The 22,422-nt window shown below is 49.4% G+C and overlaps 1 non-coding gene across 1 annotated transcript; it reads right to left on the reverse strand.

Moving 5' to 3' along the window:
- Positions 1-207: 207 nt before the first annotated feature.
- TRNAC-ACA (transfer RNA cysteine (anticodon ACA)) lies at positions 208-279 on the reverse strand. Its single transcript has one exon. It is a non-coding gene; the product is annotated as a tRNA-Cys (tRNA).
- Positions 280-22,422: the final 22,143 nt, after the last annotated feature.

A 22,422-nucleotide genomic window follows, 5' to 3' on the forward strand; every position in this document is an offset into this window, starting at 1 on the left:
CTTAGGGGCTCCTACATAGTAGGTGCTCAATAAAAATGAGACACAAAAAGATGAAGCATGAAATTGCGGAGAACTAGACAAAGGTCGTAAGAGGAATAAGAAGGAAAACGTTAAAAAAAACCAAACACAAAACGGAGAAACTCTGAGAGCGTACTTTTCTCCCATGACTTTGGAACTTTGTTTAAACTACGTCACATCCAGGAGACCTTCCCCACCCAGGTATTGAACCTGGGTCTCCTGCATTGTAGGCAGACGCTTTACCATCTGAGCCACCAGGGAAGTCCCTACGTCACATCAGACCCGATTAACTTCCTGAGAGCCACCTCGCTGTGATCTGTAACCCGAGGGTGGTAATAGCCATCTCCTGGCTGGATTGGGACAATAACACCAGCTAAAGCAGATCATCTCCAGAGAAGAACAACATCGGGCTCACCACTGCAGCCCACTTGGCTCAGATCAGAACTGGGGTCTGAAGGCCACTCCAGTTGTTGGCCAGGAAACAAAATGACTTTCTCCCTGTCACCCAGCCCGACCCTTGTTCTGGTCCATCTTGGATCATACCTGGCCTGCAGGTGGCCAGCGGGGTGGGGTGGCTGGGCAGACAGACATGCCGAACCACCAAACGGGAAGGAGCCCTCAAATCCTGAAGCGTGTCTTCTTGCCCTTCCCTCCCCCAGACTGATTCAGTCTTTTAATAATGAAGATGCTCGCTTTGAGTCAGGGTCTGAGTCAGAACAGTAGTGGAGAAGCACTGCTTTCCGAGTGAGAACCGGGGTGAAGATCCTGGCCAGTTAACACGCTGGGAAACCCGAACCACTTACTTAGTTTATGACTCAGTTTCCTCATCTCTAAAGTGGTCAGGAAAGGTTAGAAATAGAGGAGAGAAAACACCGGGTGCCTAGGAGACTTTAACTTGCAGCTACGCTAAGAGGCATAATTAGAGATACATCTACTGTATCTCATGAGAAAATGAGGACACAGCCCCCCGGCACTGCCCGGGAGCTCCTGCACTGCCTGGGTCTGTTTCTCTGTGGTCGTTTGGGATTTTGGAGGAGGGTGCTGCTTGTGAGTTGCTTAAGGATCAATCTCCTCTCCTAGCGCCCTGGAATCAGCAGCTCCTGCTGCTCTTAGCGGCTCTCACTCCCTGGGAGCCCGATTTCAAAGGATTTCTCCACTGAGCTAAAGCAAACCTCAGTCATCTTTGTGCACAAAACACCCACCCAGGCTATTTGTCTCCGTCCTGAACACTTGGCGAGGAGCCCAAGAGGAGCCTTTAGCAAAGAATGCTGGCATTCAGAGGGGGTTGACTGTCCGCAGTCCGCCAGCCCCACCCCGTACTCTGCCCGGGGTTCTTGGCAGCCCAAGTTAACCACAAGACAAGTTTTATCATCTGTTAAACCTGTCGTTTGGAAAAAAAAAAAAAGACTTCAATAAAATATTTCAACAATTATAGTCCATTTTAATTAGGTGTGTGCCACATAATTATAGATTTAAAAAAATGGATAGGTTTCAAAACCCAACACCCTGGCCGTACGGTGTTAGCTGTTCTCTCTTGGAATTTCCAGCTGGATTCTCCACCTGAGGACATGCTACATCCCTGGGGAGCCCTCCCCACCCCAGATTTGGCTCAGTTCCTTTCTTTTTACAGCTCTTGCCACTTCCATTTGGAATCTCAGAGTCCTGGGGGAGGGGACATGGTGGCAGGTGGCCCCCGAGGGCCTGGAGGGTGTTCGGGTGGAACCCTGTGATGTGATGGTGTGTGGGCCTCCTGGACGGGGCGTCTGGAGGTCTGGGATCTCCTCTGGCCCCATCGTCAACTTGGTGGGTGATCTTGGGCCTTTACTTCCTCTCCCTGGGTTTTAGGGTTTTTTTTTTAATCTTTAAAAGAATTTAATCATCGTTTTTCAAGAAATTTTTTGGAGGAGGGTGGGGAACCCACTTGTCAAATGAAACTTTGAAAGACAAGCCCAATGTGTAAACAGTTAAAAACAGAGGGCCAAGTGGGATATCGCCCTACATCTTCTCTGGTGGCCCAAGTACCATGTTCAAAGTAGTAGAGTTTGAAAGTGGCTGGACCGGATAATTTCCAAGGGCCCTTTCCAGCTTGTTCATTCATTTATTCAGTCAATACTTACGAGTGTTCATGAGGCGCCAGCCCTGTTCTGGGCTCTGGATGGACAGTAGGGAACCAGGTCAGCCCAGTTCTGTGTCCTGTCCCTCTAGGGGACGTCCTGACCTGTGGGGCTGGGATGCGTACAAAGCTCCACGCACCAGCTCTGCAAAGACCCAGGGGAGGCCCCTGAATGGCCCTGCAGGGGGTCCTGTCCCCATGTGTATAAGAGGTTCATCTATTCAGGTAAGTCAAGCTACCAGCACTCCTGAGAGGCAGGTCTAGAACTGAGTATGGGTTCTTGTAGCTCCTGATCCCCCGACTTTAGTCAGGACACCCAGCTTCTTCCATCTTTATTTGTGAATTGGGCAACTGCCCTCCTAGGTGGGAACTCTGCTCCCTGGCCCAGGTGCCCACTGCACTTCGAGTGAGTCTCCCCAACCTGTCTCTGCCTTGTGAGGTCGCCCCCACCTGCAAGACACTGCCATTCAGGGAGAGCACGCCAGTTGCCCAGCACAAATGGACTTCTGGCTCGGTGCCCTAGAGAAGCTCACGTCTCCTTTCTCTCTTGTGCTAGGGTCCCTTTCTCCTTCATACTTTGTTTACTGGAGTTCATGGATCATTTCCGCTTTGAGACAGGAATGTGAGAAGGTAGGTCCCATGTCTTACTGAGACTATTTTTATTGTTTTCTTTTATTAAGACGCTTAGTTTTAGCCTACCGTACAAAGCCTTGTACAATAGGGAGGGAGCTGTTTATGAGTGAATGTGTGCGTGAGTTAATGAATAAATGAAGCGATCAAGTGAACAGATAGATGAATGGATGAAAGAATTAGTAAAAGCATTAATAACATGAGCCAGCATATAATCAAATGGGGAAATTAAATGATAAATGAATGGAAAAATAGATGAGCAGATGAGGGGATGGTGGATGAATTAATAAATAAGGAAACAAGGGGGTCTAGATCTATGTCTGTATCTAGATTTCTAGGTAAATTAGTATAATATAAGGTCTTCCCTGGTGGCTCAGTCGGTAGAGTCTGCTTGCAATGTGGGAGGACCGAGGCTCAATCCCTGGGTTGGGAAGATCCCCTGGAGAAGTAAACAGTACTCTTGCTTGGAGAATTCTATGGACAGAAGAGCCTGGTGGGTCTACAGTCCATGGGTTCACGAAGAGTCGGACATGACTGAGTGACTGACACTTTCAGTATAAGTCGAAGTGAATGAGGAAGTGGAGAAAACAAGTAAAATAATTTAAGCTGCAATATAAGAGGTAAATGAATGGATTGCCGAGTGCACCAGTGAATAAAAAACTTGTCTCTTTAATTAGTTTCTCAGTCACATGTCAGGGTCCTCTGGATCCAGGCTCGGACAGTACATACTGATCATGGAAAAACTTTCTAACGACAGCAGGCAAAATCCGCCGGAAACTCAAGGAAGCTTTGCAGACAAGCAGTGGCCCAGCCAAGCAATGAATAACAAGAGTGGGCACCCTTGTCTGCAGGTCGGCCTGGCCACAGCCCTGGTCAATGACTCACCGACCCTGGAGCTTTCCAGGAGTTTGCTGAGTTTCGTGACTGGAGAGGGCTCCTGTGCGTAGCCCAGGGAAATTCCAAGAGCCTCCAAAGAGCCAAACTGCACAGTGGGCGTGGGGTGGTGGCAGGGTGCAGGGAAGAAAGCCACCGTTCAGTTTTTGCCACCGTCCAGCTAAGAAAAGAAGCCAGTTGATTTCCAGCAAATTCTAGGACAAATGTTTGCCTTAAGGCTTAGGATGCTGGTGCCAAGTTTTAATGCAATCAAATATTTCTGAGTTTGGGAGTCATATGAGAGCAAGTGAGAGAGAGAGAGAGAGAGGGAGAAATAAAGCAGGGTAGGTATGGGTGGGGTCGAGGAAGAAAGAGGAGATTGAGAGCTGAAAGGCAAAACACCCGTGAGGACTGCAGCCCTGCTAGGTGGGTCTGATAAGAGTCATAAGCTCTGCCTGCAGCAAACTCATGTCAGAGGCGGGGTGTTAACTGCGAGACAGCCTTTTTGTTGTTGTTCAGTCGCTAAGTCTTGTCCAACTCTTTGCAGCCCCATGGACTGCAGCATGCCAGCTTTCCCTGTCCTTCACTATCTTCCGGAGTTTGCTCAAACTCATGTCCATTGAGTCACTGATGCTATCCAGCCATCTCATCCCATCCATGTTAGGGTTCAAATGTGGATCTGTCTGCGTCCAAGAGAAGGTGAGTGTGGCTGTGTCTGGGGAGAAAGGAGGTAAGAGTGTACAAAGATGTACCAAATTTGAGGTCAAACACTCCATGGCAGCAGGAAGTCCAGTTGAGGCCGATAGAGGATTTCCATCAGAGGTACAGTTTGGGGCTGGGTGAATCCAAACGCTTTCACAGCCAGACAGGTGTCACTGATGGCGCTGGACAATTCAACGATGGCATTGCCAATGCAACGATCATGGTGAAGGAGGGTCCCCTTGGTGAGAGTGACCATTAAAGATGCCAGGGACTGTGCAAAGTGGAGAAATCAGGCCCACATGGACAGGCTGAACAGTCCAGAGCATCAGCTGACTGTGACCAGGCAGGGAGTCCAGTGTGGACAAATATTTTATTTTTTTTTGAGAAAGAATTCACAGTGACTAGATGTTGGCAACAGATGAAAAATTTTTTGAAAGCCCTGTGCTGGTCAAATAAAACTGAGGTTTTGGTCTCTGACCTCTGGGTTTATGATTGCGGGAACTAAGCCAGGCTGAGAAGGGACATGCCGCAGGTCCCCCCACTGATCAGGCAGGTCTGTCTGCTGGGTGTCCTTGTTTAAGTCCTGTTTGAATGCTTCTAAACTTAGGAAGCCCTGCTCAAAGGGGGCTTCCAGAAAACTCCTGTGCGTCTCTTGCATCAGACTTCACCTTCTCCTCAGCCCGTTGGCACTTCTATCTTTTTCTTTGGTCCGTGGGATTTCCTGCAACTGCAGCATGCTGGATTGGTGAGTACAGGTCTTGGAAGGTGTGGAGGGGCTGACTTGGTGAGGGTTGACTCTTGGGAATGCTAGTTCCTCTGTCTGTGCAAGGCAGAAGCATACATTCCAGCCTAGGAATCAGGGAAGGCTTCCAGGAGGAGGTGACCAATTCTTCAAGAATTGGAAAGAGTCAGGCAGATGGCCACGGGGCTGAGAATGGGTATGTGGATGACCCAGCTTGGGCTTTGGAGATGGAGCCCTGAACTCGTGCCCTGAACTCGTGCCCTGAGCCTCCCTCTTACCAGTGAGTGACTCTGGGCCTCAGTTTCCCTCCCAGGAGCAAAGGTCAAATGATGGCTTCGCAGATGACTGGTTTTAGGGGTCGGATGGATGGACCCATGCACGGTGCCTGGCTGCTTCTCCACTGATGCTGTTACCGCCATGGCTGCCGTGCACTTCAGGGAGGGAGCGCTTTGTCAGGACAGTTGCAGAGGTGGAGCCACCCAGGACCGCTCGGAGGATGCTCTGTGTGGGGGAGACAGGGATGGAGGCCTGTGTGTATGATCTGGGTGTGTGATCACATCCAGGTCTGGGGTCTCAGCTGCACTCGGCCAAGGGAGGGAGTCCATCCCCGCTGGGTCTAGGGATGCCCAGAGCTCAGGAGTACTGGGCAGACACACACATCGCTGTGTGTCATGGATGAGGCTTGATGAGGAGGGCATGGAAGCCAGAGGTGGGGGACCTTGATGGTGCTGGGCAGGTCATCATGGGGGTCTGCCCTTAAGAACAGGAGCCGAGGCCCAAGGGACAGACCTGAGCGAGCAAGATGTAATGGAAGAAGATGCCTGATAGGTCCCTGGGGGCACAGCAGGGGGCTGGGTCCATGCTGACCTTGGCTTTCTGAGTCAAGAGGGCCAGGATGAACCCTGGAGGCAGCAACACAGATCTGGGTGTGGGGAGGGGTGTGAGGACCTTTGGGCAGGGAGCTGTGAGAACAAGCTTTTGTCTTTGTTTGCCTGGTTAGCCCTTCTGAATGCAGGCCCTTAGGACCAAAAGCAGGGACACCTCCTCTGAGAAGCCTTCCTGGAGTCCCTCTGTCCCCAAGGGGACCCAGCTCTTCTCCCCTCTGTACCTACACTAGCCCTGTGCACATATCTGCAGACTCTCTCAGCCCATGTGACATGGTATCTGTCACCTGCCCACCTGGCTCTTCTGTACTCTGAGAGTAGAGGTGGGTTCCCAATTCTGACCATGGACCCCTGGACCCAGCCCACAGCAGAGCAGCTACTGCCTGGTGGGTGGGTGAGAGCTAATGAGGGAAGGAGGAGGAAAGGGTCCTAGGATGAGAGAGAGGAGACAAAAAGGGAAGGGGAAGAAAGAAACAAAAGAAGGAAAGATGGGAGGAAGAGAGGGATGAATGTAGGGAGGGTTAGGGAGGAGGGAGAGAAGGCTCAAAGGCTGGGGTTGGTCCAAGTCTCTCTCTTTGCTGAGGTCATGAGATCCAGGACACCCCTGATGGATGGAGAGATGATGCAATTGGAGGTAAGACCATTTTCCTGGGGTGGTGCAGGGCACTGTCTCTGGTGCTGTGAACCAGAAGTGGCTGGCTCCAGCTGCCATCTGACCTGCTAATAACCGAGTATCTGGGATGTTCCTATTATTAAGAAACAACAGCTGATAATCTCAATCCTCCTGAGACGGCTGTGGTTCTCCAGGTTAGAAGCACATATCCATGCTCTATCAGGATAGGATAAACCCAGGTTTGGAGAGTTTCATTCATTCATTTATTCACTTCCTCCCTCCCTTGTTCATTCACAAAGGCAAGCTGGGCTTGGGCTGGATATCAAGTGACACACTAGGGGCTAGGGATGGAGGGGAGACTGTGACTATGGGTGGAGCTGAGGGCCTCAGAGTTAAGCCCAGTTGTGCCCTAACTTATGTGTAACTTTGAGAAAGTCATAGGCCATTAAGACAAAGAGCAGGGACACCTCCTCCGAGAAGTCTTCCTGGAGTCCCTCTGTCCTGAGGACCCAGCTTTTCCCTACTTTGGCCACCTGATGTGAAGAATTGACCCACTGGAAAAGACCCTGATGCTGGGAAAGATTGAAGGCAGGAGGAGAAGGGGACAACAGAGGATGAGACGGTTGGATGGCAAATCACCGACTCGATGGACATGAGTTTGAGTAAGCTCCGGGAGTTGGTGATGGACAGGGAGGCCTGGCGTGCTGCAGTCCATGGGGTCACAAAGAGTTGGACACGACTGAGCAACTGAACTGAACTGTATCTATTCACCAAACTGCATTCCCTTCTTTGCAGATCAGACCAAGAGTTTGGCTTGCAAAGATTTAGGGAAGACAGGAGAGGATGTGTAGAAATTATCCAGCACAGTGTCTGGTGTGCATTAAATGCTCACCTAGTGGTGGTTGTTAATTGTTATTATAACAATCCAGTGGACAACAAGGTGTGTCAAATGACACAGTTCAGCAACCACCACGGGAGGGGTAAGAAAACTGTGCAGAGGGAACTTGGGAGAGCCAGGCAGAGCATCAGGGAAAAGCGGTAATTGCTGCTCTGGGACACGAAGATGAAAGGGACAGAGAGTTCTCCAGATTGAGGGAGTGGCAGGGGCCAAAGGAGGGTTGTATCAGGGATGCTTGGCTTAGGTGGAGGCCACAGGAGGCTCTGAGGGCATCAGGCACTGCCCTCCTTGTTCATCTCCCATGCCCCCTGTCCCGTGGGAACGCACCCACTTCCACCCAGTCCTGACAGCTGAGATCAGGATGGAACTGGAGATTGAACACAGTTCTGAGGGTCATGGTATCCCCCACGAAGATCGCTTGCTGCACTTCTAAATCCAACCGGGTGATTTCACTGAATCAAAACCCGCGTCATCCGATGTCTGCGGTGTGCCTCCCAGACGCAGGATGAGGAAGGCGTGGCCGCTGGCCGTGGTGCTTGGTCTAACGGGTCCCGGCTTTGCGACTGAGCCAACCTTATCTTCCACTCCTAGAAAAATGACACATCACAGTCTAGACGCCACGTGCATGTACTGCCTCTAAGAGACACAGTCACAGTGTATCATTAATCCCATTTTATAAGCGAGGGAGTCAGCCCTCAGAGACTGCACATGGCCAAGGATACTCTGCATCCTTCAGAACCAGAGACCGACAGCTGTATGTGGGGAAGACTGAGACAGTTCTGGAAGGACGCTGGAAAGACACCAGGGACAGACAGCTGGGGGACTCGGGGCTGCAGAGATGCCCAGAGAGGGAGACAGTGGAGATGGCCACCACTGTTCCTGGGGCAGAGGAAAGCAGGCTAGTTCGGCAAGTTGAGGGGACGTGACAAGGACAGATGTCTGCAACCCAGAGAGGAGCTTCTCAGAGAGCCAGGAATTGTCTCCTGTCCTTAACGGGGTTTCCCCAGACAGCAACGTGATGAGAACATTCTGGCACTGTGGGGAGGTTGCCTGGAGGGATTGCTCAGCTTCTCCCCCTTTAAAGTTCCTCACTTGGATTCCACTTGCCCCATGCGGAGGTCTACGGAGCTGATGGCCACAGGCTGGCTGAACAATGGGGACTCGGGGAGGGTCCTCTAGCATCCAGAGGGGCGCCCTGCCTGTGGTCCAAACCCAGGAGCACCTACATCCTAGGAGCACGCTTTCAGGTTAAGCATTGATGATCCTGATGGTCTTTTTTTTCTTTTCGGCTGTGCCATGCAGCATGAAGGATCTTAGTTCCCCAACCAGGGATTGAACCTGTGTCCTCTGCAATGGGAGCATCTAGTCAACCACTGGACTGCCAGGGAAGACTCTGTCTATGGTCTTTTAAAGCAGACCTATTTCTGGGAGAGATAAATGCCTCGAGGGTTAATAGTAGCAATGCTAGTAGATGCTGCCTCTGCAGCCACAGGCAGAGGCTTAAAGGAAACACTGAGGTGGAGCCTGGTCCTGGGCCAGGCAGAGCACCAGGTAGTGGCTGGAAGAAGGGAGCCAGCTCTGGAACTTGATGTCCTGGGTGAGAGCCCAGCCTGGCCACTTTCTAGAGGGCAACGTGGGTAAGACATCTTGGTTTCCACATCTGTAAACTAGAGAGGATGTGAGGGCCACCCTCACAGGTCGATGGCAGGCGCAGGTGAGATAGAACTCGGGAAGATGCATTGTCAGCTCAAAAGCGCTGTCCAGATGCTGCTGTTATGATGGCACTTAGCGTGTTACTTTCCTAAATGCCCAATAAATATGAACTATTATTATTATTACTATCACTATTATTACTATGACCGCATTACAGTTTTGTCCTCAGGGCTGTTCTACTTTCTGCAGAACTATGTGGCACCACCCTGTGAAGCCAGCAATAATTATATAGGAACTTTTAACTGCTGTGCATTCTACACTCTTTCCAGTGAGATATTAAACCATGTGCAGAAGATAGGAATGAAGCCGATTCTGTTTCCTTGTGAGTGGGAGCTGTCTAGCAATAGCTGTCATTAACTGAGAGCCTGCTTTGTGCTAGGCCCTATTTGAAAGTGATGTTCCTGTATCAACTCAGTTCTCGCTACCCACCTAGGATGCAGGACCACTACCACCCCACATTACAGATGAGAACAGCGAGGTGAGAGGGTCCACTGCTAGTCGGGGTAGAGTTGGAACTGGAGGCTGATATCTGGTCCCGGGGCTTGTGTTCCTGTTGTAACATAAGAGCCTGAGGCGTGAAGAATTGGCTAGTGGTTGAACATACTAAACACAAGACCAAATGGCCCCAGTGAATCAGGAGCAGTGATGGAGCAGAAGGAGTCAGGGAGTCACACGCCCTGATGGAAAGCGTATCCTGAAGTCAATGCGGAAGGTAGACATGCGCCAGGCAGCCAGGAGGCTGTGAGGCAGGAGGGAGCACACCCTCCAAAACGTCAGGCTGACGGCCTCTGGCTTGTACTCGGTTGCTTACTAGCTGTGTCACGATGGATGAGACTGGGGGATGGCCATCTACAGCCTGCAGGCCACCCCTGGCCAGCTGCCGCTTTTTGTGCATAGTTTGTCCAACACACAGGTGTTTGAGTTAGTCCCCCATTGGACCCTCGCAAAGCCCCGACAGGTGGGATTATCATCTGGATCATTCCAGGTGACTATCATTACTATGAAAGTGCAGAAACTATCATCTTTGGTGTTTCTGCACTATGACGGTGGGTGTCTGCACATCTTTGGTGTTTCTGCAATGAAGAATCTGCCTGCAATGCAAGAGACATGAGTTTGATCTCTGGATCAGGAAGATCCCCTGGAGAAGGAAATGGCAACCCACTCCAGTATTTTTGCTTGGAAAATCCCATGGGCAGAGGAGCTTGACGGGCTGCAGTGCATGGGGTCGCAAAGAGTCGGAGATGACTGAGCACGCAGGCACGCACTATGATGGTAGAGTTGAGTATTTGGGATGGTGACTCTCTGGCCTGCAAAGCCTAAACTATTTCCTATCTGACCCTTTTCAGAAAAAGTTTGCTGACCTTTGGACAGATAGATGATCACTTCTCCTGAACCTCAGGTCTCTCAGTTTAAAAAAAAAAAGTTTTGGGGCTTAAGTGAGTGAAAGAATGATGTTGCAGAAGTGGTATGAGCTTGTAAATGCCCTGTTTGTACTGAGCATTGTAGGTGTGGGTTAGTGGATGGATGGTGTGGAAAAGCCAGTGCTGCACAATCAGAGGCAGGACAGGGGAGTGGCTGGGGCAGATCAGACCTGGAGAGAAGCTGACCTCCGTCGAGCCCTAACCCTGCTCCCCAACCCTGAGCCTTGTGACCTTGGGCAAGTTGCTTCACTTTTCCTGAGCAACTTTTTCTTCCCAACTGTGAAGGAAGAAAGATGCCAGCCCCTGTCTCTGGGATATCTGTCAAGATTCCACAAGTTAACTTATAAAAACAAGTCATGTGTCTATATTAAAAATGATGGACAACATTAAGTATCCATAAAGGTGCTGAGGAACTTGAATCATCGTCCATTACTGGTAGAAATATAAAATGATATAGGCATTTTGGAAAATACCTTGGTGTTTTTTTTGAACATAAATGTATCATATAGGCCAGCAATTTCAAGGCTTGATATCTATTCAGGAGAAGAAAAAAAAACAACATACGTCTACACAAAGATGCAAGCACGAATGTTCATAGCAATGTGATATATAATATCTCCAAAGTGAGAACAACATAAATTTCCATCAGTTGATTAAACAACTGGTTAAACTGATAAACAAGACATGTTATGCCCACCAATGGAATATTAGTTAGCAGTGAAAAAGAGTGAACTACTGAAATGTGCTACAAAAAGCAGACTTCAAAAACATGAGGCTAAATGAAAGAAGCCAACCACAAAAGACCACATATGGTAGGATTCCCCTTTCATGAAACATCCAGAAGCAGCAGATCTAGAAGGAAAGTAGATTAATGGTTATCAGGCACTAAGGGGAGGGAGCAATGATTACAAATGGGCCTGAGGGATTTTTCTGGGTGATGCACATGTTCTAAAATTGGATGGTGGTGACAGCTGCAGCACTATGAAAATTTACTGAATATTGTTGGATTGCACATGTTAAATGTGTGGACTCTATGGTATTTAAATGGAATTGTTTAGAAGAATCAGTGCTTGGTATTGTACCTGGTGTACCTGACCACAGAGCAGCTGTCAACTCCTTGACAGTAAACTTGAAATGTTGATCTGGGTCTGGAAGTTCAAGTTCTGTGTGACATCTGGGTGGATCTCAGCTTCCACACACAGTCACCTGTAGCTTCTGCTTCTTCCTCTGTAAACTGGGAATTGTAACACTTCAGAATCTGTGGGTTTTTTTTTTTTTGGCTTACATGTAAAACATATAAAGTACCTGGAATGTGTTAAGCACAGGAGTTTTCTTTCTCAGGGAAACAGATGAAGGTGGGGGTCATGATTCCACATGCTTTTTCTTTTCCAGCTGACACAAATCCTTGTTTTCTGTTCGTGACTTTGTTTTGGAAGTTTGGACAATAGAATAAATATTGGAATTCAAGGTCAGAGAGTGGACTCCCAGATCTGCTGCTTACCAGTCATGCCATCTTTTCCATCTGGGTCTTTCTGGCAAACAAGGGCTCTTGGGTGATGATCTTACATGTTGGGACTTTGCAAGGTCCAGTGGAGACCAGCTCTGAAGCACCTGTGCTGTTTTTCACTTGCTAAGTCATGTCTGACTCTTTATGACCCCATGGACTGCAGCACGCCAGGCTCCCCTGTCCTTCACTATCTCTGAGATTTTGCTCAAATTCATGTTAATTGACTCAGCAATGTTACCTAACCATCTCATCCTCTGCCACCCTCTTCTCCTTTTGCCATCAATCTTTCCTAGCATCAAGATCTTTTCCAATGAGTTAGCTCCTCACATCGGGTGCCCAAAGTATTGGAGCTGTGTTGTTGAGAGGTCGCTATTCTCAATCCCAAGGCCGCAAGAGATGCTTCCATGAAAGGGAACAGGGTACTTGAATGGAGGCTTCCAGTGTGGGGGGAAGTTCATTGCACACCTAATATGGGCTCCCAGAGCTGGGGCCACTCGTTAGCTAAGGGTTAGGAGGACCCAGCACTGCCACCAGTCTGTTGTGGATGAGGTGGGTGAGGGTCCTTGGGAAGGTGAAGCTGGCCAGCCATCTGCAGGATGCTGGGGCAGCCTGCACTGTTGGAGGAGATGTGATCAGCTTGTGGGTCTGGACCCAGTGTTGTCATTTGGCTGAGCCCCAGATCCCCAAATCTGAGCAGAGACTGGATGCAGAAAGAGGCCTGGAACATGCTGAACTGTCTGGGCTGGTTTTTATGGGAGGGTCTCGAAGAAGGCCCCATGCACAGGATCTCGGATGGAGGCAAGACCCCCTCATGGTGGGCACCCTTGTCCCCCTAGTGCTGCCAACCTCAGGCATGTTCGTGCTCCTCTTGGAGCTTGGCTCTTTATTCTGAGGAGAAGGGGAAGTGTGAGTGTTGATGGGATCAGAGGTCTTGAACTCGTGGTCTAGCTTCTTTTCTCTTGTCCACAGTACTGGAAGATTCCTTTTATCAGGCTTTATTGTGCTGTGTGTGGGCTTCCCTGGTGGCTCAGTGATAAAGAATCTGACAGCAATGCACGGGACACAGGAGATGCAAGTCTGATCTCTGGGTCAGGGAGATCCCCTGGAGAAGGAAATGGCAACCCGCTCCAGTACTCTTGCCTGGGAAATCCCATGGACAGAAGAGCCTGGTGGGCTACAGTCCATGGGGTCACAAGAGTCAGACATGACTTGAAGGACTAAACCACCACCACCACCAATGTGCTTCACAGAGATTGTGTTTTTATAAAAGGTGGGTTTGTGGCAATCTTGCAGGGAGTGAGTCATCGGCACCACTTCCCCAATAGTGTCTGCTCACTTCGTATCTCTGTGTACATTTTGGTAATTCTCCCAATATTTCAAACCCACCAGCCATAAGATTATGATTTGCTGAAGGCTCAGATGATGGTAAGCATTTTTTAACAATAAAGTATTTCTAAAGTACGTACATTTTTAAAGACTTAATGCTATTGCACCCTTAGTAGACTAGAGTACAATGTAAACATAGCTTTAATATGCACCGGGGAACCAAAAAATTTGTGACTCACTTTATTGCAAGATTTCCTTTATTATGGTGCTTTGAACCACAAATAACTGAACTGCAGTATCTCCAAGGCAGGCCTGTGTAGTCAGCACTGTTTATAAAGGAAAGTTGAATTATTGCTGTTTAAACATTAGAAGGTTTTACTGAAAACAAAACAAAACAAAACAGACTTGAGGGTCTACTCTGAAAAAAATACAAAGGCTTGTCACCCCTGGGCCTGCATTCAATCCATCCCGGCTTTGATATGGCCGAGAGGAAGCAGCGGTGTCCTTTAGACCCCAGTCTCCACTCATCCCTATTGTATTCCTACCCTGAGGCTGGATGCTTGTTGTCACTTACGAAAGAGTTAAGGGTGGGGCGGGGGGTGGGGGGGGAAGATTTCTTGTGCTCAAGTCTCTACCCAAAGTGGAAAAATAAGAGGCTAACAAAGCAGTGTTTTAAAAAAGACAGAGGAACAACCTTTTTCCTTTTATTTTTGAGGGAAGGGAAACATATTTCCGAGCATTTTCTGGGTGAAGTAGATCCATGTGTGTGGGGTCTCTAAGGCTCATCCACATCCTTCTGTTTTTTCTTCTGGACTCGTTGGAGGATTATAGTCGCCTACCCGCTATATTAGGTGGGGCCAAACTCATAATCGGAGCTGGTGGGTGGGATGCTAGTGAATTGGTGAGGGCAGTTACTGCAGGTGAAGTACGTCCTACATATGCTCCATTGGACCCACCCCACCCCAGCACACTTCCCCACCTACAGTGATTGAAAAGGTTGTGCAGCTGTAAGGTGGGGACACCTGGGTCAGCCTGAGCCACCCCCTGAAGCTGAGCAAATAAGGAAGGCATGCAGTGAGGGTACATAGCCATGGGGCTGTTTGTTACTCAGCACAACCTATCTTATCCTGATTGATACACTGTCAAGAGGGTACAAATTGCCTGCTTCCCTCACTTCTTCCACCTCTTTCAGTATTTCATGGTCAGTGATTCCCATCCCCTGGGGACCATTTTTTTCTCCACTGGATGGGGAGTTCTTTGGGGTAGAGCTTGAGTCTTATTATTCACCCGTGAATCCTCAGTGTCTAGGAAGGGGACCTGGCAAGGATGTGCTCCATAAAAGTTGGGTGAACAATTGAACTCTGCACTAGTTGGCCCTGAGGTTGAAGTGAGCTGCTTTACTTCTGGGCTCTGTGTTTCCATCTGCAAAATAAGCAGGTACAAAGGTGTGGCTGCCCATGTCTCTCCCAGTTGTGGACAACTTTGCCCTCTGATTCTTGGCTTCTAGAGGAGCTCAAAGCACCCACCATGGGAACCAACTCATCACTCCAGGCAGTTGGGCCCTTTATTCTTAAAATGCCCTTGCTGGGCTCACATCCCCAGTGTCTGTATAAAGCCTGTGTTTCTGACTCCTTAAGGGGCCTCACTTCCAGGACATGGGATCTAGTGGCATTTCTGCCTTGTGCATAGGATGAATCTCCTACTGTCAGGACACAGGGGGTCTCTCCCATCGAAAATTAATACTTCCCTAGAAAGGAAGATTCTAAAGGCCCAGATGTGCTGCCAGGAATCCCTTTTGATGACAATGAGCAGATGCCATGCCTGGGCCAACCAGAGAGGCTGTCAGGGAGGCTGCTGCCTGCATTTCATTATGTGGGGTCCCCTGCCTGGTCCATGGCACCTGATGATTCAGCAGAGCCCTGCCCTCCACCGAGTTAGGACTGATGGATGAAGGGAGAAAGAGCAAAGTGTTAGCAATTGGCAGACCAGAGGCTGACCCTGGACCACCATTCATGAACTTCCTGTGCAGGGCTCTGGATGTCATTTTCGTTATCACACTGGGACAGGAGCAGTCACTCTCAAAGGTCTTTGCCCATCTCAGTGTCTGTGACCACCGCCCTATCTCTTGCTGTGTGATCTTGGCTGAGTCACCAAACCTCACTGGGACACATTTTCTCATCGATAAAACTTTTGACTTGAAAAATGAAGTCTAATAGTGTAAGTTATCATTTACTGGATGTTCCATACGTCTAAGTCCATGCTAAGTGCTTCCCTGCTTTATCTCGTATGAGCCTTCAGACAATCCTTTTGCTCATTATTATCATCTTTGCCAGATGAGAAAATGGAGGCATAGAGAGATGAATGAGATGCTTGCCCCAGGTCTCATGATTTGGGATTTGCACGCTGGCAGGAGAATTCCCTGGACTTCCCTGATGGCTCCTCTGCCAATGCAGGAGATGCAACTTCAATCCCTGGGTCCAGGAGATCCCCTGGAGAAGGAAATGGCAACCCGCTCCAGTATTCTTGCCTGGGAAGTCCCATGGATAGAAGAGCCTGGTGGGCTACAGTGCATGGGGTCACAAAAGAGGTGAACTTGACTTAGTGACTAGACAACAGCAACAACAAGATGGATTCCCAAACTGGTCCAGCTAAACACACCATAGGCTTCCCAGGGTGTGGTAAAAAGAGTACTGGACCAAGGATCAGAAAAAGAAAAAAAACCCTCTTCTACTTTCTCTATTTATTGACAAGTCACTGAGCCTCAGTTTCCACAATTCCAAGGTAAGATGAGCATTGGTGTCCTCTGCCTCCCTTTCTGGTGGAGGAAGCTGCTGAGGTCACAGATGTAGAAATACCAGCAGGGTTGGGTGGCTGGACACATCCTCTTCTTGTCCTGAAATGCCATGTACGTGGTGATTTCCTGCTGTCTGTCCTCACCATCTGCCTGCATCTGTCCTCATCTTGTTTTCAGGGAGACACTGGGGTCTGAGTGGCCTTGGCCATCCTCGAGGCTCACGGGGAGATTCCTTCATCCTGCTGCGATCCCGGTGCCCTGGGGAGCACCCATGCAGAGCTTGGCATCATGTTCTGTGCTGACCCCTTCACTGGTGGGGTGAATCCAGGACAGTATACCAGCATGTGTGTGTGTGTGTGTGTGTGTGTGTGTGTGTGGAGGGGAGGAAAGGGGAAGGAAATGGTCAAGGCCAAAATGTGGAAACCTCGGGGATGAAAAGAAAATCCTGGGCTGATTACTTTGACCCTCTGGTAGGAAACGTGGAGAGCAAGAGCGGGAGAAAAGCCTGGACAGGTAAGCCTGACCATGGATGGTCTTGCAGGCCATGAGAGCTCCTAAGACAAGGACAGGTCTCCCCAGAGGGGCCCCACCATAGCTGTGGGACATGCTGACTGATGGCGGCTTGGGGCTGTGCTCCTGGTTCTTCCAGGCTCTACCTGATGGGAGTCACCACTCTGCGGGTCAGAACCAGATTGAGTTCCGGAAGTCTCTACAGGAAGCAGGGTCACTCTGCCTCCTGTTGACCTGGTTGCTTTAATCTGAACAAATATGCCAAGCATGGGTTGCTGGATTGCTTTCTTCCTTGGTAAACATGCTTGGTAAATATGAGTCCGTGCCATTATCTCAGGATGGGCTGGGCTCATCCGTATATAGACACTTGATAATTTCATTCTGTTGCAGAAACAGATCAGCACTGCCCTGCACTCTTCCTTCCCTGGGGAAAAGGAGAGGGCCTTAGCCGGGGTGTGTCTCAACCTTAGCTTCTATGTGGCTGAGGGTCTCAGCAGAGAGGGTGGTTTCCCTGAGCCCTAATGTTCAAGATAGGTCCTCCTGCGTTGGACTATTTTTCCTTGAATGTGGTATTAGGTAAACCATTTCCATGCCTCTAAATGACTTTAAAAGCAGAAGGCTCTTTCCTCTCACTGTTATTTTTTTTTTTTTTTCTGGTCCCGTTGAAATGAAAACCAGTGTGGCCAACCGGGTCATAAATGTGGTAAATCCAGTTACACAATGATTCCAATCTGTACTGTTCTTTTTTTTTTTCTTTTTTTCCCCTTCTTCTTCTTCAATAAAGGCTACTTACAGCCAAGAGAATTTTTGACTCGAAGAAGCATGTTAAAAAGTGAGTCACCATTAATAGGGTGAGCTCTTTGCTTTGGGATTAGGCCTAAGTGACAGCGCCCTGGTCCCTTTATTCGTTGGGATGGCGCCAGGAGAATGCTTTGTGCCCTTCTGAAAAAGATAGAATTAGGCGTTCCATTTATTCTATTGATCTTAATAGCCTCATCTCATAAATACCTACTTTATGACATCCATAAAAGAGGAATCGTGGCAACTCAGAACAATAGAAGTTGTTAGTTTGCAACTGAAGTGTTCCACTGAACGCCTCAATGAAATTCCAGAGCCTGGTGGTGTGGGGAGGCTTCCCTGCGGGCTTTTCTAAGGAGGAGCAGAGGAGACATTCCCATTTCTTTTCTTAAAAACACAAGCACCTGAGTGCCTAGAACAGGATGCTATGGCCTCTTGTTTCTCAGAGTCGTGACTTTTCTTTCTCGTGTGGCTCCGACTTAAGTGTTCATGTCACAGAGTGACGTGGATCTGACCATGGTGTCTCTATCGATAGACATAAGATTTCCCAATCAGCAAAGTATTGTGGACAATCCTCTCTTCCCAGGCCCAGCATGAAGGATGCTTAACACTTTAAGGTGCACAAACAGGCCCACCTCCTTCATCCTCTCATTTCATAGAAGAGAAGCCTGAGGGTCAGAGAGGTCCCATGACGGATGCCAAGTCAAAATTTTTGCACTGTTCTGCATTTTACCCCACATCCCTTCACTGCTTCCATCCTACTCCACATAGCTTACCACAGGCCAGTCTCACGAGCATCTAAATTGCTGTTGAGTAGCACCAGGCTCAAGGCCATGATGCTGGAGGGATGCCGCACATGGTGCCCTCTGGAATCTTCTCCCTTCCATCACCAATCCTGCTCCAGGAAAGGGAGTTCTCAGCTCTCCTGCCCTCTGGGGTCAAGACTCAGTTATGGCCTAGCTGTGGTGTCACACCTGTGGAGCTGTGTTCTAGGCGGCATAGATGTGAGCCAAAGGGACCCAGTGGTCAGAGGGATTGTATTCTTCAGGCCTTCCCTGGAACCAACTTCAGGTCCAGAAGAAAGTGAAGGGAAAGTGGCAGGTGAATCAAGGTTTGTTGGTGCTGAGGTTCAGCCTTGAAAAAAGAAATGAGGCCCTGGCAGACACAGTGCTGACTGCCAGAGTGACCCCCTCTGGAGTCGCAGCCAAGCCAGTCCTTCAGCAGAAGGTGACCATGGGTGCATTAGCAGGTGACACCAGCAGAGGAATGCCCCAGCCAACCCACAGGAGCAGGAGAAAAAGTTAGACCTATGTGGTTTTAAGTCATGAGACTGGAGGCCAATTTGTTACACAGCAAAACTGACTGAAGCACCATCTTAACATCCTCTCCCATTGCTCCCTGTACTTACACAGGCCTTCTGGTTCCCACCATAGGTCAGGGAGGTCTGCGGCCCCTCTGCTGGCATGCTCTTTCCTAGGACCCCTGTCACTCCCGTTTAGCTTAACTGTCATGGGATCTGGGCAGATTTCAGTTTCCACTGCCACAGGTGAGAACAGCACACTCATAGGGGTAGGCTCCCTAGGGTGGGAGGAATTTGGGGTCTTTAGGCAACGTTTCAGTGATGGGAGTATTCGCAAGGTGGGCTTGAGAATACAGAAGGTTGTCACAAGAATAAGAGGTTGAGATCGTGTTTTATAGGTGATGGAGCCCCAGAGAGCTTTTAACAGGACAGCGATAGGATCTAGCTTATAGTTTAAAAGGTAAATCTGCCTAATGTGCAAAGAATACAATGGGGGCAAGGGCAGAAGAGAAAGCAGGGGACCAGGTAGGAGGACAGAGGCTGTGGCAGCTCGGGCTATTGTGGTTAAGACAGGAGGATAACACTGAGATTCGGGACATATTTTGGACACAGCGTTGATGACTTAGCATCCAAGGTTTCTCTGCCTTCCCCACTTCAGGGCACCCCACATTAGAGCAGATTACCACCTTCCTACACCTTTATTCCTGGTAGCTCAGCTGGTAAAGAATCTGCCTGCAATGGGGGAGACCAGGGTTTGATCCCTGGGTTGGGAAGATCCCCTGGAGGAGGGCATGGCAACCCACTCCAGTATTGTTGCCTGGAGAATCCCCAGTGACAGAGGTGTCTGGTGGGCTGTAGTCCATGGGGTCGCAAAGAGTCAGACATGACTGAGCGACTGAGCAACAGCTTCATCACTTGCAAAATCTTGCTTCAAGCATCCTCTCTGACTCCACCTCCCGTCTTCCCAGCTCATCCTCTCTGGTATCCTGTCCCTGGGGCCATCATCTGCCCTATGAGCCTGAACCCTTGGAGAGCCCAGTGCCTACCTCCCCACCCCCCACCCCCCACTCCCTGCCCCCTCACTACCACCTGCACAGAAGCAGCTGAAAGTTGCTGGAACCAAGGTGTCCGGCTGTGCAGACTGGGGACCAGTGGGCAAGGCGGCTGCAAGGATGAGCCTGCATTTCTGGGCTGAGATGCTGGAAATAGGGATAGGAAAGTCATCAGCTTGTGGGTGGGAATTAAAGCTGTGAGGACTGGGAGTCAGAGGGAGCCTGGGATAGAGTCAGGAGAGGGGAAGGTGGGGGAGGACCCTGCCCCCAGGGGCCCCCACCTCTAGCCCCGGAAGGATGGCAGGTGATGCTGGGGAGTTGCCGTGCATGCAGGAAGAGCTCTGAAACTTGCCTTCTCCTTTCTTTCTCCTGCAGGCTTGTGGGCTCCTCTGGCAGTGAACCTCTTGCAACAGTGAACTCGGCCACCGAGACCCTGCAGCAGTGGACCCTGCTCGACCCCCATTTGCCATCTTACCCCTGATGCCTGTCCACTTGCTCCGCACGCTGGGTAAGGAGGCCAGCTGCCTGCTTGCATTGCTCCCTGAAAGTGCCCTTTCAGAGGCCAGCCTGCTGTCCCCTCCTGCCAGCCCCTCTGCCCTTCTGGAGCATTCCTCTGTCTGGCTGTCTCTGTCCCGCTGGCCGATTGATCCCAGCATCTTCAGTCCTGCCTTCCTCTCCGATGCAGCTCTGTCCTCTCACCATCTGCCAGTCCCCTCAGGGGACAAAGGCCCACCCACGTTTGTCCTCTGCCCCCTTCTTCCCTACCCAGACCTGCCCCGTCCTGTTCTTCCAACTCCCTCTTCTGTTCCGGGAGGCCCCAGAGTCTAGTCCCCACTTGTTTCTCTGCCAGCCGGTCAGAACTTCCCACCACGTGGTCTGTCTTCACTGCCCTGAAACTGACCTGGGTTTAGAGAGCTTCTCCATGCCGCCCTCAGCCAGCCTTTCCCCAGGGCAATTGCTGTCTTGGAATATAGGCTGCTAGGATGAGCACACTGAAATGACAGGAAAGGGGACTCCTGCACTCACTGTAGGAACAATGGCTAATACACGTGGAGTTCTGGGCACTCTCCGCGCTGTGTGTGTTCTCAGGGCTTGGCTTGTATTCCCTGACTTAATTTCCACTGTGCCCTGGTTGGGGTAGTGTTTTAATGAGGCCTTTCTGCAGACCAGGAAGCTGGGCCTCAGAAAGGTTAAATATCATAACCACGAGGTAGGTCCATCTAGTCAATATGATGGTTTTTCCAGTAGTCGTGTATGGATGTGAGAGTCGGACCATAAAGAAGGCTGAGCACGGAAGAATTGATGCTTTCAAATTGTGGTGCTGGGGAAGACTCTTGAAGAGTCCCTTGGACTGCAAGGAGATCCAACCAGTCCATCCTAAAGGAGATCAGTCCTGGGTGTTCATTGGAAGGACTCATGTTGAAGCTGAAGCTCCAATACTTTGGGTACCTGATGGAAAGAACTGACTCCTTGGAAAAGACCCTGATGCTGGGAAAAATTGAGGGCAGGAGGAAAAAGGGGGGACAGAGGATGAGATGTTTAGATACCATCACTGACTTAATGGACATGAATTTGAGCAAACTCGGGGAATGGTGGAGCCTGGCGTGCTGCAGTCTGTGGGGTCACAAAGAGTCAGACGTGACTTAGCAACTGAACAACAGACTTCGAACCCATACAACCTGAGTTTAGCCCTTATATTATATTATCAACATTTCACAAGAGATCTACCCTCTCCACAGATGTGTAAGTGTACAGTGCAGTATTATTATCTACAGACACAGTGTCATATGGCCGATTTCTAGAACGTACCCATCTTGCACGACCATGGTTTTATCCCCATTGGTTAGCCCCTCTCCCTTTCCCCTTCCCCCAGCCCCTGGCAGCCACCATTCTCTGCTTCTATGAGGATCATTATTTTAGAGACCTCATATAAGTGGGATCTTGGAGTATTTGCCCTTTGTGGCTGACATTTCATTTAGCATCATGTCCTCAAGGTTCATCCTTGTTGTTACACATGGCAGGATTTCCTTCCTTTTTAAGACTGAATAATATTTCACTGAATGTATAGACTACATTTCCTATATTAATGTCTGTTGATGAACATTTAGGTTGTTTCCACATCTTGGCTACTATGAATCATGCTGGCATGAACATTGGAGTGTAGGTATCTCTTTGAGACTCTGATTTCATGAATTACTACTCTATGATCCGGTAATTCCATATTCAGGTGGGTATTTATCTAATAGAGTTAACATAAAAATATTTTTTTATTCTGCTTCAATAATTAATAGCTCGAGGCCAACCTTAAGTCATTTGTAGAACCCCTGTCCTGCTCTGCCCCACCATAACCCACTTTGGATTTTTGAAGCAAAATAATTGCATCAGTAAATGTTTCCATGTGTCTTTTGAACAGATAAGAGCTTGAACAGAAGTAAAGCCTTAGCACAGTTATCAGGCCTAAAATGGGGAAGGCAATGGCAACCCACTCCAGTACTCTTGTCTGGAAAATCCCATGGATGGAGGAGCCT

Source organism: Giraffa tippelskirchi, chromosome 12 (genome assembly GCF_054371585.1).
Source record: "Giraffa tippelskirchi isolate mGirTip1 chromosome 12, T2T-mGirTip1v1.2.pri, whole genome shotgun sequence".
NCBI lineage: Eukaryota > Metazoa > Chordata > Mammalia > Artiodactyla > Giraffidae > Giraffa > Giraffa tippelskirchi.